This window comes from Peromyscus eremicus, chromosome 19 (assembly GCF_949786415.1).
Source record: "Peromyscus eremicus chromosome 19, PerEre_H2_v1, whole genome shotgun sequence".
In the NCBI taxonomy this organism is placed as follows: domain Eukaryota; kingdom Metazoa; phylum Chordata; class Mammalia; order Rodentia; family Cricetidae; genus Peromyscus; species Peromyscus eremicus.
The window spans coordinates 40438711-40453782 of record NC_081435.1 but is presented as its reverse complement, the minus strand read 5'-3'; the positions used below and the strand labels follow the sequence as shown (position 1 = coordinate 40453782).

General features: G+C 38.7%; 1 long non-coding RNA gene across 1 annotated transcript; it reads right to left on the bottom strand.

Moving 5' to 3' along the window:
• Nucleotides 1-280: 280 nt before the first annotated feature.
• On the bottom strand, nucleotides 281-10539 carry LOC131895948 (uncharacterized). The gene is made up of 3 exons (XR_009375331.1): nucleotides 10439-10539; nucleotides 5084-5146; nucleotides 281-1271 (listed from the first exon to the last, which is right to left on the bottom strand). It is a non-coding gene; the product is annotated as an uncharacterized LOC131895948 (long non-coding RNA).
• Between the last annotated feature and the right edge of the window lie 4533 nt (nucleotides 10540-15072).

Genomic DNA, 15072 nt, shown 5'->3' with positions numbered 1-15072 from the left:
CAAAGATGTACCCATTGACAAGACCAGTAAGTAACCGTGAGGTAACTCCTCTGCAACCTAGGCAGATGTGCATGTTTTTTTTTTTTTTTTTGGTTTTTTGAGACAGGGTTTCTCTGTGTAGCTTTGCGCCTCTCCTGGAACTCACTTGGTAGCCCAGGCTGGCCTCGAACTCACAGAGATCCGCCTGGCTCTGCCTCCCAAGTGCTGGGATTAAAGGTGTGCGCCACCACCGCCCGGCCAGATGTGCATGTTTTATGGTATTGCAAAGATGGACTTGGTCTCAGGACAAATTGTAAAACTTTATTTATGATGATTAATCATATACATCAATGCTACATTGATAGACATGGAATACCAACCACTCAAATCTTGTTAATAGTGAGAACTGGGTGGACTACTTTGTAAGACTCATGTTATAAAGTTACATGTATGCACCGTGACCCAGAGTTTCACTTGTCTGCAAATGTCCAATGGAAGTAATCCTTTTTCATGAAAAGATATACAGAAATGTTCATCAAAGCATGGTACATAGTGCTACAACGTTTGAAGCTACTGAAGTAGTCACTGATACAATGAATTTATAAACTGTGGTGTACTTGAACAGTAGTATACTCTTGTATAGCTTGAGATTGAGTGATGTCTAGTAATGTACAACAGCATGGAAAATCTGATAAATATCATGTGCAATGAAAAACTTTCAGACAGAAAAATGCATTTGTTTTTTAATCTATTCATAAAAATATAATGAATGAATCTCTGCTGATGGAAGTTAGAATGTAATAAGCTTAGAGATAGTAGTTAGCAAGGGGTACAGAAGGCACAAGGGCAATGATCTGCTTCGTGATTTGAATATTGGCAGGCTGAACATTTTCACTTTGTGGAAATCCACAGACCTGTGTATGTTACTCCAATAAAGTCTGGTGAATATCATCCAAGTGTGAGGCTCTGTATCAAGAAAAAAAAACAACAACATAAATCTGGAAACATTCAGTTTTCAAATCCTCTACGGAATGTAAATGCTTTGCTGATTTCTAGCACATTTTGTCAACATAGGACTGGAGCACAGGGCAAAGGATGAATGTGCTTTGTGTCACCCTCCTTAGCACAGTGGAATAAGGTGGCAACGAATCAGAAGGGACGGCTCCCCAGACAGACTATGGTAATGATGTATGCTTCTGCAAACATAGTGCTTGATGAAATAGCTCTTCAACTGCTCTGAAGATTTCGAGAAACTGTTCAATAAACGGCAAAGAGACTGACACAAGGATCCACTGAAAGAAAATAAACAGTTCTGCCATGTATCATTTCTTTCTCAGATAGAAAACTTGGAGATTAATGAGATTATATTGGTGGAAATTGCTCTGTTCTTCCACTCCAAACCAACCGTAAACAAACTAATTGAAAAATATATTTTATGTGTTCCAAAGGCATTTTTTTTGTTGTTGTTGTTGTTTTAAATTCCAGGGAGAAAGTGAGTTTATAGTCCTTTCAAAATGTATATGACATTGGACACACTTCAGAAAACTACTTCATGACAGAGCATGTGGGTGTAACTCTCAAACAGGAATTTCTGGGTTTATTAGTGGAAAATCTTGCATTCAATTATTTCTAGAAAATGAGCAATCTGCATGGTTTTGGGTTTTTTCTCAAAAAAAGGTTTCTTCTGGTCCTTCCATTTGGATGTTCTCTTTTTGTGTGGTTCTTGCCACTGGACAAGGGGTTCATATTTCTGCCTAAATTAATTTATATGGCTCCTTCTTGGCAAACCTAACAAAATCTTGCTTTCTATGTCCAATGCATTTTATTTATGTGATTCATATCCCTATTAAAGAGAAACAGAGAATGTCATCAACATTCACACAGCTAACAAGAACCAACTACTGAGCAACTCAATTGGGATGTATGTATGTAAGTATGTATGTACGTTTGTAGTATGTATGTATGTATCCATCCATCCATCCGTCTATCTATCTATCTATCTATCTATCTATCTATCTATCTATCTATCTATCTATCTATCTATATGTGCATACACATATTGTTATTGTTATTTGGAATTAAATACTAGAGTTATCCAATCAAAGGGGGTGTGTGGGTGGAGATTAAAAGATATAAGCAGGTATGAGTGGTAAACAGATTAGTTAGCTGAAGGCCTGTGGAAGTAACATTTGTAAATCACCGTTGAGAAGAATCTTGGGAATACTCTATTTGCTTTCTCAAGGTTCATGCAATATGAAGTGTTCCATATTAAAAAATGCTAAACTACTAATTTTCTGAAAAATTTCTCTAAGATATTTGAGGGACATTTCTGTTTTCATTTTCAAATACCTAGATGATAAAGTGACATTTTTTTCTATTTGGGACAAAAACAAAGATTGTATAACAGAAATGAGCACAAGCAAAGAGAAAATATTAACAAACAAACAAAAACAAAATGACAGGAACTAGAAGACTCTGCCACAGCAGCTGTTTGGACTCCAACCCTGGCTCCACAAGTTGATCCTGTTCCAGGGGAAATGAGAGTTCAAACAGGGAATTCTTTATTACTGCCTGCCCTGCCAGTATGCAAATCTCGGGCAAGCAGTATTATTTTTCTGATGCTACTATATGAAATTTCTAGAACCGGTCAGTAACTTATTCTTTTAAATTTGAAGGCCGGGGCTTGAACAAAGGTGTGAGCTGGGATAGCCTCACTCTGCAGAGTCTTCAGAGAAATTATTATTTGCTCCTTCCATTTTTTTGATGGCCCAGGAGTTCAGTTCAGTGATCAGAATTTCTCTGAAATGGAGTTCATGCAGGCAGAACTCCATCTCTGCCTGCATGGGTGTATTGACTCTTCCTCACTTCCTCTGTGTATTAAAATGGCTCTGGGACTTCTCTGTGATGACATTTAGGACTCCTGGATAATTCAGGAGAAACTTTTCCTCAAGATCCATGACAAATTGTTAGTATATGTGTAGAAGGCCCCTTTCTAAATGAGATAACACTCATAATTTCAGGCTACGAGGGCACACATCTATGACACTAGTTAACACTTAATTTTCCCTCCTTCCTGACTTCCTTCCCCCCTTTTGTTCTTTCTTTCTTTTGCTTTAGAAGTATGGCTTTAAATTTAAGAGCACAATGAGGAAAATAACTGTTTTGTTGAACTTGCTTTATAATTTGGCCTTTACAGCATTTGATCAGCTACAGGCTTGATGACATGGAAAGATGTAGGTTATCATGTCAATTTGTTTCATTGATTGGAGGAAACAACCACCTAGTAGTGATTTAGTGATTGATTAACAACCCAGGACTGTGGCCTTTTGCCATTGTTTTTTCCACAAAATTAGAGGGAGGGAGGGAGGGAGGGAGAGAGAGAGAGAGAGAGAGAGAGAGAGGAGAGAGAGAGAGAGAGAGGGAGGGAGGGAGGGAGGGAGGGAGAGAGAGAGAGAGAGAGAGAGAGATGAGAGAGAGAGAGAGAGAGAGAGGTGTGTGTGTGTAACTTAGGCTGACAATGGGTCAATGGGTGTCTTACTTAACGACTTTCTGTTTCATTGGTGACACAGGTCTCTCATTGACTCTGGAGAGCACTGATTCTTATGGCCTGGCTGGCCAGACAGATAGTCTTGGGACTCATTCCTCTCTCTCTCTCTCTCTCTCTCTCTCTCTCTCTCTCTCTCTCTCCAGAACTGGGATTACGGGTGTATGAAGCCATGCTCAGTGTTTTGCACAGGCACTGGGCATCTAAAGTCAAGACTTCATGCTTGGATAGCAAGTACTTTACTGACTGGATCCCAGAACCCTTACTATTTTTAAAAATTATTACCATTGTTAAATTAAATCTGGCATTTTATGATCAATAAATTTTTTACAATATTTGAATATAAAAATGAAAGTGATGTTTAGGCAGTAATAAATGAAGTTACAACACGACACCCTCTCTAAAATGGGGTGTAAACTAAAGAAAGCTCTCAAAGATACTTCTTTGTCATTTCTCATCTTGAATTTTTTTGCTTTTGCTCCCAGTAAATTCTATCACTAGCCTTCAAAGACTACCAATATGAAATGCATTTCCCATAATGTCATTGCTCAGAGAAACAATATCTGAACCCCATATGTAATTTTTTTGTAGTATTAAATCACGGTATTTACTTTCAGAATTATATGAATACATGGCTTTACATAAAAGGAAATGTGGGCTTTATGATGAATAACTTTTTTTGGAAACAAAGATAAAAGAAATGGAAGTCAGAGTGAGCTCTAGCTACTCATGGGAGAATTCTTAGGTTTACAAAATTAAAACAGGAAGTTCAATTGGAAGAATGATGAGAAAACATAGATGTGTCAGTGAGTCAGTGACAGAGGGAGTAATACAACTTCTACTCTATCCCATAACACACACACACACACACACACACACACACACACTCACACACACACGGTGATATTGTATTCCCCAATATATTGTGAACACTAATAAACTTTTCTGGGGTCAGAGAACAGAACAGCTACTAGATATAGAGGCCAGAAAATGGTGGCACACACGCCTTTAATCATAGCATTCTGGAGGCAGAGATCCATCTGGATCTCTGTGAGTTTAAAGCTACATTGGAAACAGTCAGGCATGGTGACACATCTTTAGTTCCAGGAAGTGATGGCAGGAAGCAGAAAGGTAAATAGGTGTGAGGACCAGGAACTAGAGCCTGGTTAAGCTTTTAGGCTTTGGAGCAGCAGTTCAGCTGAGATCCATTCTGGATGAGGACTCAGAGGCTTCCAGTTTGAGGAAACAGGATCAGCTGAGGAATTGGCAAGGCGAGATGTCTGTGGCTTGTTCTGCTTCTCTGATCTTCCATCATTCACCCCCATAACTGGCACTGGGTTTACTTTTGTTAATAAGACCTTTTAAGATTCATGTTACACACACACACACACACACACACACACACACACACACACACACACAATGGGGGGAGAATGGGTGAACACTGTTACAACACATTAGTTAGCCCATAAATAATATCATGTATATGTTATTAATTATTGATAAAGCTGTACTTTGATACCTTTATAGGTGAATATAATTGACTGTGTGAAAGTTTACCTCACACGGGGCCTTTGCTGTAGCTCTTGCTTTTCTCCCCTTTCATCAATAGGCACTGAGGAACTTTGAGACAAAAGAAATGGATTGGTCTAATTAAAAAGTTAACATCATAGGTATTGGGAACATAATATCTCTAAGAGAAAAAGAAGCAGGTATCCTAAAAATTTTGCCAACTGTACCTACAAAAAAGCATCAACAGACAAACGGATTCAGCACGCACATTAACATGGTCCAAAATATGACTTGCTTTCCAAGCTTGAATATTTTAAATGTATTTCCTACTAGCTACACGAATTTATTTATACTGAGAGGGGCAGAGGAAGACAGCCTTTAAAATTGCTATTGGATTTTGCTCTTGAAACCCCATCACTGACTAAAACACATACAGAGAAAGCAACAAAAGATGTGACTTCAAGGTGGTGTTCCCCATCTTCTGGTTGAGGCACTTTTGTTTCTCCGGTATAGAGACTTTGAGTAGTCAGGGGGCAGTGTGCCCAGTGCTAGCACCTGGCCACTTCAGTAGCCTTCTGCTCCTGACAGCAGAGAGCCTGGCTCCTGAGCGTGTGAGCTGCAGCAGATGGTGTCTGTGAGAGGTGAGGTATGGTTCTCACAAAGGCCTAGGCTTTGGGCCTAACTCTTAGCCCTACAGTGAGAGCTACAAGTGTTAGAGTTGTCTAGGTGGAGGAAGATGCGATTCCCCAACTCACAGCGGCAACAACACCACAGCTGCTAGCTAGCTCTAGGGCGCTGCTACTTCTGCTATGTCTTTAATGAGGTGACAGCCATCCTGCCTCTATCTCCACTGCGGCTGTGGTTTTGGTCCCTGCTATTACACTTCTCCAGTGCTCTGTGGCCTTTGTCCCAGCTCCAACTCTGGTCACCTGTGGTTCCTGAGTTTGTACCTCTTCTGTAACTGCCACAGCCACCCTGCTGTCTCCATTTCTGCCACTTTCTTGGCGTGATTAGCTGAGCTCACTCTGCTGAATGCAGGCATGGAAAGAATTAAGACAAGTCTTCACTTGTCTTTGGGCTTACTGCGGCAACATGGTGGGGATGGTGACGGAAGAGAGCACCTATCAGCCAGCTCACAATGTGAGCTAAACGCTCTGCTCCATAAAGTCAGAAAATTTGCTCTTATATTCTAATAGGCCTTTGTACAAATTAAGATTTACTGGTTATTCTGATCATTGAACTATCTCTTTTGCCTTAGTCGCAACAGTCCCTCTGCCAGACCATTCGGGACAGGATACCTCCCTGCTCTGTCCCTAATAGAAATGGTTTTAGGGAAAGCGTGGTACAAGCTGTAAAATCCACGGCTGTGGTTACACCTTCAAAAGCACGAGGAAGCAGCTGTGATTGCCATGCAGCTTTGTCAAGATACCTGTGGAGTGTTCAGAATGGCCACTGCTGGTTCCGAGGCACTGAGCCTGGCTGCTTGGCTGGCAGCCCTTTCATTTAGGCAGATAAGGTGAGTCTAACTGCTGACAGGGAGTCAAGGCACTCCATTCTCCTCCCTGCTTCCAGGAAGAAAAAGAGCATCACCAAGTGGGCTTACAGTCAAAACTCATCACTATCATCCAGAGTCCTTCTTAAGCAGTATTCAGTGCTGATTTAACAATGTTCAACCTCTGCCCAAGACGCAGACATGAGCTTCTCTCTTCTGTCTCACTGGTCATTCAGTCTAATATAATCATGAATGAACCTTTCAAGTTGAACACCCAGGAGTGGCTAGGATGTGGGAGGAGCAGGATGGTGTCAGATTCATGCAGCATCTTCTGGAGTCTTTCTGATCTACTTTGGATATGACTACATTGTGGTGTTCCATCTGCCTAGTGATGACTTCTTCATGTGTAGTGGAAAGGTATTATTTTCCAAATGCCTTAGCCTCCTAATGTGACAACCAAGTCTTTAGTGTGTTAGTCTCCTAGTTTAGCCTGTGGACTTTGTTCTTTCACCTCAGAAACCTACAGGGAAGTTCCATAGGCTGTCTTTCATGTACTCAAGAGATACACAGCAATCTTTGGGTTTCTGTACCCTAGGCCATACAGAAAACAAAGAGGCTTTGTCTGTATCTCAATTTATTTCACTCGTGCTAAGATTTTTTTAAAATATTTGTTTAGTTATTAATTAAATTTTAAATACGTATACTGTATTTACATCATTTCCTCCATGATGTCTCCCCATGGCCATATTTTTTCTTTGAATGCACACACACACACACACACACACACACACACACATATATATGTACAAACTGCTGAGTCACTCAGTGTTGCTCATATGCACATGTACATGTTTTAAGGCTGTCAACTTGGTTTTGTTATCTAACACCAAGTGCTTTTGTCTTTTGAGACAAGGTCTCCCCATAAAACCCACATGAGTCTTGAACTGAAAATCCTCCTGCCTGTTTCCCAATTGCTGGGATTACAGGTATGCCTAGCATGCCTGGCATCACTCAGGTTATACTGATGTAGCTGCTTCTGGGCTTGCTTGGGGATACTGTGTAGCTGATTTCTAGAGTCTCCAATTTCCTTCAAGCATAGCACAACTCCCTTTTTAAGAATTTGGACAATGAGAAAAAATTATGAAGGCATGTGTTTGGGTGTTTATTTCTGTCTGAACTGAAACCTTACCACCTTCAGCTTCTTATTTGACTAATGTCTCCCTAAAATAAAATTCCTGTATGAAAACCATTAGGGAGTCATCCTGATTCCAAAATGGCAGCTAAGAATAGATGTTGTTTTCTTCTCACAATGCTCCACCTTCAAACCCATGGTCTACTGCAGAGAGAATTAGACTATCTCTTCTTTTCTTTCATTGTTTTTCTATGACATGCAGAGTCCTCTCTGACCCTCATTTATTCAACCTTAGAAAGTCACATGGACAGTATAAATGAGAAAGGTACACTTAAATAGTTCAAATTACACTGTCTTCCTTACAGTGGATGAGGACACCCACCACTAAGACAATCCAATAGGCTGTCAGAGGGTTAGGAGTGGTTGGTGGTGTTAATTGCGAGCTTTTGACACCAGGAAAGCAGAGGAGATATACCTGCCTTTATTTTTTATTGTTTATGTAACTTATGGATATTTTCGGCATGAATTTGGTTTCTTCTGATAACTTTAAAAAGTTTGTTATGTCACCCCTGAGAAATATTTTAAAGGTGAAAGTAGGTATACCATTGAGTTGGGTTTGCACAGTAGTAAGTCTGATCCTGTGGTTGAGGTGATGGGAAGGCTCGCCCCTCCTACTCCCTCCCTCTCCCTCCCACTCCCTCCCACAGTCGTAGATATTGAACCCAGGGGCCTGTGCATGTTCAGCAAGCATTTCTAGCACTCAGCTTCTTCACCAGTCTTTTTCCAAAACCTGAGACAGATTCCCACTAAGCTGCTCCAACTGAACTTGGCTTTTTCTTTTTTTTAGCATCTTGTTTCTTTTTCATCCTCTTTTCTAAGCATTAAGTTCTTTATTATATTTGAGATCATGAACACAATATTGGAAACATGCCTTTCAGCAGGAATTACCCAATTTAGTGTTTATATGACTGTTCCTGTATTTCCCTGAGTCAATTTTTATTCTGACCTTCTTCCATATGGTACTCTTATTTTCTGTTTTCTTGAAAGGTAATCAAGTTGCAATGGACAACAGACACACTATTAGGGCAAGAAAGTCTGTTATAGTCCCAATATGTTTTATTAATACTCCATTTTGAAAATAAGTGCAGGCCTTCAGTTTTCAGCTAAATTTTGTCTCATTTCTGACTTTGACAGCACCTCATTTTTGTGTTTGTAGATTCCAAAGAAGAAAGTAGCAACATGATCTCCAGGCATAATTTTCTTGTGTTTTTTAGTTTTGCAAAATCAAGGATTCTGATTTAAGTTTATTGTTTCTAGAGGTTCCACTCCCACCTTGCTGTCTCTCTCAGTCACTACTGGCATCACTGTGGCTTCCTAGGGACTGCCCCCTCCTCTGTCTCTGAGCCACAGTGGTCTCATGTGTACTCCATGGGTTTTATGTACCACAGTCCCCTCTGCTACTTGCCTGTTCATATTACTTGTTCAGATTGAAATGTCATCTTTTCAGACTGATCTCTGTTGTTTTCTGTAATAATTCAGGTCACACCTATCTAGAATCCCCCCTTCTAGGTCTGTTATAAAGTACCACTAGCTGGATGTCATAACAACAGAGATTTATGTTTTTACAATTGTGGGTTCTGAAAGTGAAAGACTAAGGTGCTGGCAGCATTGATTTCCTCTGATGTCTCTCCTGGTTCTGGGGACAACCACTGTTTCTTGGGTTTTTACATAATCTTTCTTCTGTCTATTGTCATCTCTTATGGGGATACTAGTCATGAAAGCCTACCATAAAGACCTCATTTTAATCTAGTTATGTCTTAAAGACTCTATTTGAAAAATTTTATATTCTGCAGCATTGAGGATCAAGGCTTCAGCACAAAAATTTTATAGCAATACAACGCATTGTTCAAAAGTATCATAATATCATCCTCTATTTTCCCCCTTCTTTGCTCACTGTAGATACAGTTATGCACTGTGGTATCCAGATTTTATCTTCACAAACACCCAGACCATCACCTACCCTTGTATCTGGGTTAGAATATAGGTCAATGGCCTTCAACTGAAGAGGATGTATATGTGTTTAGAATGTATGCAACTACTGTTAATGATTGTTATAAACAAACATGATAAGAATATTCATAACAGTACTTTTACTTTTAGGGCTAAAGAAATAGATTAGCTTGATGTTAATTACAGATGGAGCACAAATGATATTCTTTTCAGGGATTACAAAATCCTAAAAAAGTTAAGAAATAAAAAAACAACCTATCAACACTGACTGATAGCCTTTAAATATATTTCAGTAGCTTAAGTATGACCATTTTGCTGACTTTAATTTTTAAAAATGGCTCAGGCTTCGTTTAGAGTTTTTTACATAAGAGGCTGGTAAGATCAGTGGTCAGGAAGAACATATTCAAGTTTACTGGCAAGAAAAATCTATTATTCTCATGCTTAGATTTAATTTTTTTTAACAGAGAAAGAATACACATTGAAAGAGTTGAGTCCAGACACCAAGCCTAGCCTTCTACTTGGCCTCTCCTAGAGGTATGGCAAAGGATGGAACTTGGTACTTGTAGCAGTGTTTGACAACATGAACAAAGTACCAAGAAGCAGCAATCCTCGCCCAAGCCTTGGTGTTCAGAGGTGTTATTGCAAGCCATGCTCTGGGCTCTCTACAGGTTAAACAAACTCTTAGACCAAAGGACCCCACCATAAATCACACTGTTAGCAAAAAGACCTGGGAGGGTTCAGTGGCCCAGATAAATAAATGTTCTCTTACCAGGCAGGTCTAGATGCTGATCTCAGGAGTGGGTTAGAGGCCAGAACCGTCTTTGGAACATGCAGGATTTGAACAGCACAGATCTACCAAGTTAACACATGTCTAGTAAGGGACCAAGTAGAAACTAGTTTTGGTTTTGCAGGCTATAAAAGTTCAGTTGCTACTCAATTCTCTTATTTTAATGCAAAAGCAGTCACAGTCAACACATAAACGGAAATCTAGGACAGTGTTCAAAGACTATTTTATTTACCAAAGCAGATGGGATATCAGATTGACCAGTAGGCCAAATTTGCCAATTCTTGGCCTAGAATTTATAATATAAAAATTGAATGGCAGAAATTTGGGAGTTATATTTCACTGCTTGGATAGCCTTGCTTTATGTTTGTTTCTTTATGTAAAAACAAAAGATAAAACATTACTAGGACTTTCTCCTAACATGGGGAAGAACTGGTAAATTAAAAAAAAAAAGATTGTTTCAATAAATTTGATGCTATATGTCTATTCACAATTCTTTGTAACATTTCTCTGTTATTTATACAAATGAATTTGTTTCCGTGTGTGTGTGTGTGTGTGTGTGTGTGTGTGTGTGTGTGTGTGTGTGTGTATAGTCATTAGAAATGAGGGTTAAAAAAGAATAATGAAAGAATAAAGTAGCATCCTTGGATAAAACTTTAGATTGTTGGTAGTGGAAGAAAAAGGATCCTAATCAATCTGACAATATTGATAATTATGTCAAACAATTTATTTCTATTTCCTCGAGGGATCCTTGTTCTTATTTCAATTTTCATCCAAGAGGTTAATCAAGTTTTCAGGCCCAGTAGAACATGCAAAATTTTGAAAATATGAAAGACTTTCATTATTGTTTAGTTGTGTTTTCAGACCATAAACCACCAGAGAAAAATACATCACTTCACTTTATTTTCTAGACAGAATTGAGAAATCACAGCCTGAGACTTGTCAATGTTTCTCTTGCACAACAGATGCAATTCTGCAGAGAAGAATCTGTGTTTGAGAGACATAGCTTGATATAAAGGGTTTCAAACTCCAGCCTTGGGGAATATGGCCGGGAGTGGAAAGCCAGCTCCTACCTCCCCCAGCCCCTCCTAATAGCACTGGACCTAGGGAACGTTTTAATTCCACTGAGATTCAGCTTTCTCATCTGTAACACAGAATGTGTTTTTCTTATAACTTTGTGAAAAGATTTGTTTAAATCAGGCCATACTTTAAAGTGGGCATTCATACAATAAAGTCAGTTGATTATTTGGTATTTATTAAGTACTTGACATAATGCTAATGTATCTTGCATGGATTTTCTTATTTAATCTTCTCCATCCAACCAAGCAGACTCTATTGCTTGCTTTATTATTATTTTCTATGAGGAAAAATGTTCAGCTCACTTAGGAATTGAGCCCGTCTGTCAGCTGGTAATCAAGCTGTTAGCTGGCCATTCAATATGTCATTCTCTCAGAGCAAATCAGTAGACTAGAGTTTTCCTATAATCACCTGAGTAAGTTTTGTTCCATTTTTCTTCTTTCCTAATGTCTTAAAGCTAAGAACACGTCCACATGAATTTTAAATTTCTAAGTCATTTTGTAGATGATAGGCATTCTTCTGTGTCAGCCACACAGCTACACAACTGAGGTGGTGAGTTCTCTTAAGCTAACATGCCATTAAGGAGAAATTTCTTATAGACTGAGAAAAGCCCAGTACTACAAATCTGGCCTAGAACCCATGGTTGTGCAACTCATAATGCCCAGAGGTGAACCTGTAGTGTTATTTTACTAAATGGCCCTATATCAAATTGCCCTCTAAATTAATTTCTCTTTACCCGTTTATTAGTGAAGCTTTCAGATCTCCTCAGAGAAATTTCATTGTTCAGAGGATGCTGGTTAACACAGAAACAACAGATCACAGTTCAGAGAATAAGTGTCCATCACATGCTCAGCCAGTAATGAGTCATCTGTACCATCCCCCTTCCCCCTGTGGTCCAGGGACCATAACAGAAGAGAGGATGGGAAAGATTTAAGAGCCAGAGTTTGGGAGGGCCAACAGCATCTTCTGGACATGACAGATCCATTATACTCGTGGACCTGCAGCTGCTATGGTTGCCTGCACAAGGCCTATATAACTATCAAGCCATGCAACATGTCAACATAGGTCAGGAAGGGGTTCCAGAGTCTCCATCCCTAACTGAAGAGCTAGTGACAGGTGCTGGCTTCTGGGGTGGGAAAAGTCAGTTCTTTTTAAAGGTGTGGTGTCTGTTAAGTTGACCACACACTAGTGAATAGCCCCACACTCATGACTATATGGGTAGCACAAACTGAACTAGGTGAGTTTTCTTTTTTGTTTGTTTTGGAAAAGACACAAAGTTTGGAGGGATTGGAGGAAAGGGTGAATTTGGGAAGAGTGAGAGGGAAGAATGGGGATTTAAGAAAATCAAAACACATTGTATGCATGTGTGAAATTTTCAAATAATAAAAATTTAAAAAGTAGGTAGTGATATTGCTTAATATTTCTTAACAAATGGGTATTTTATACCCTATACCTATTGGATACTGCACAAAGCCCCACCCATATTTTTCCTTCTTACTGCCCAGTGCATTGATATTGTTATTTTTCTACAAATCCAGCACTGATTCATATATCATTCACTAAATTTCTCATTAACCTCCACTCTTTGCATATTCATTATAGAATTATCAGCATCATTGAATAAAAATATTTCTCCTACATGATGTTGAAAAGTCCTACACAGGGAGAATTTTATTGTAATTATGCATGAATTTTAACATATATTAGCTATTATAAGTTTACATAATTAAAAAACCTCTTATCATTTTTCTCATTTTAACATTAATTGATCCCCAAATAATATTTTAAAATATGAAATTGACATTAAAATTAAATCTTACCTTGGTCATCTGTTCAAATGTCTGTTTCAACACCAGGAATTTTGCCTCTACCATTTTCTGTTTAATGCTTCCATGTCTAATTGGGTTTAGTTTCCTTACCTGCTTAAAAGGCTCTCCACCATGGTGTTAAAACATAGCATATTCTTATCTTTTCCTTCCCTATATTTTTATATTGTAGTAACTACTGTATTAACCTGATCAAATGTTAGAATGATTGATTTAAATTCCTTATTTTGCTGTTTTTCAATCGGATCATTTTGCACTGCTGTCTCAGATGTTTGTCTGTAAATGATGCATTGTTATTTACTTCCATGGTCACTAAGTACTTTAAAATCTTACTTCAGTTAAACCCTGTGGCAGAGATTCATGGGCTATTGCCTGATGTCTATTTGCCCCTTGCTCCCCAGTCATGAGATGCCCGTGTTTCAACAGAAGCAGTTTGCAGACAGGGGTGACCATGTGGCCATATCTGGCCAAATGAATTTAATGTGATAACTTTGGGAAATTTTTCTCTTCTCTTTTTTGGGTGGTTTGCATTATATATGATGTGCATTGTCTGTATGCATGCTTGTGTTTGTCTGGGGCCAAGCATATGTGGAGAGATGTGCATATGTTTGTATGTGTGTGTAGAGCAGAGGTTGACACTGTCTTCCTTGATCATTTTCTGCTTCATATATCGAATCAGGATTCCTCACTTGAACCCAGAGCTCATTGATTCAGATAGTTCAGCTAGCCACCTTGTTCCAACGGTCTTCTACTTGATATCCCACACACTGGGAGTACACACAGATAGGAGTGGCTATCGTCCCTATCCTGTTATGTAGGTGCTGGGGACTGAATTTCAATCCTCACACTTGTTCAGCATGATCTTTACTAGCTAAGCCATATCCCCAGCCCCATGTCTGGGTATCTCAGTTCCTAACAGCTGACACTTGCTTCCTTTTCAGATCTTCCCCTTCTGCTTATATGGAATAAAGTTCTGTTCCTTGGACTTATAACTCATTTGAACCATAAAGAGGGAGACTACACCCTACAAACAGTGAAGCTGAAAACTGGAAAGGATCTTTGCTATTTGACAGATCAAAATAGAGCTATTATCTACCCCTGGACCATTAAGAAACAAAATTCTAATTTGCTTTAACCAATGTTATTTTAGATCTCTATATCTCTATTACTCTCTATATCTATATCAATATCTTTATTACTTTTAGGTGATTGTAAATTCCTACTAGTAGATAAAGATTTATATATATATATATATATATATATATATATATATATATATCAATGTATAGTATAAATGTTTGGATTCTTATACCTGGCCTTTAATGTTTCCATAATGCCTCATGTACTCACTAAAATAATATTCTTCATGGAATAAAGTTATGTACATATTATCAGTTTACTCAAAATGCCCTGGTCTACAGACCCTAAGCAGAATATTTCAATGAGTGACAGGTGTGGAAAAGTTGTGGCTTTCTAAAGTCTTCATTCAAATACCCTCCTTTGCAAACCGTCACAATGATTTTATGTCTTCTGGGTCCCTCTTCATATCTAAAAAATTAAAATAATTATTCAGGTTTTTAACTTGATTTGTATGATTTTTAAGCCACATGGGTGAAAGCAGACATTTGACAGGAATGACTGGGCATTTTTATAAAACTGGTAATAGGAAATCAATGTGCTCCAGGCTTCAGGCAGAAAACATAATGAGCAGGCCAG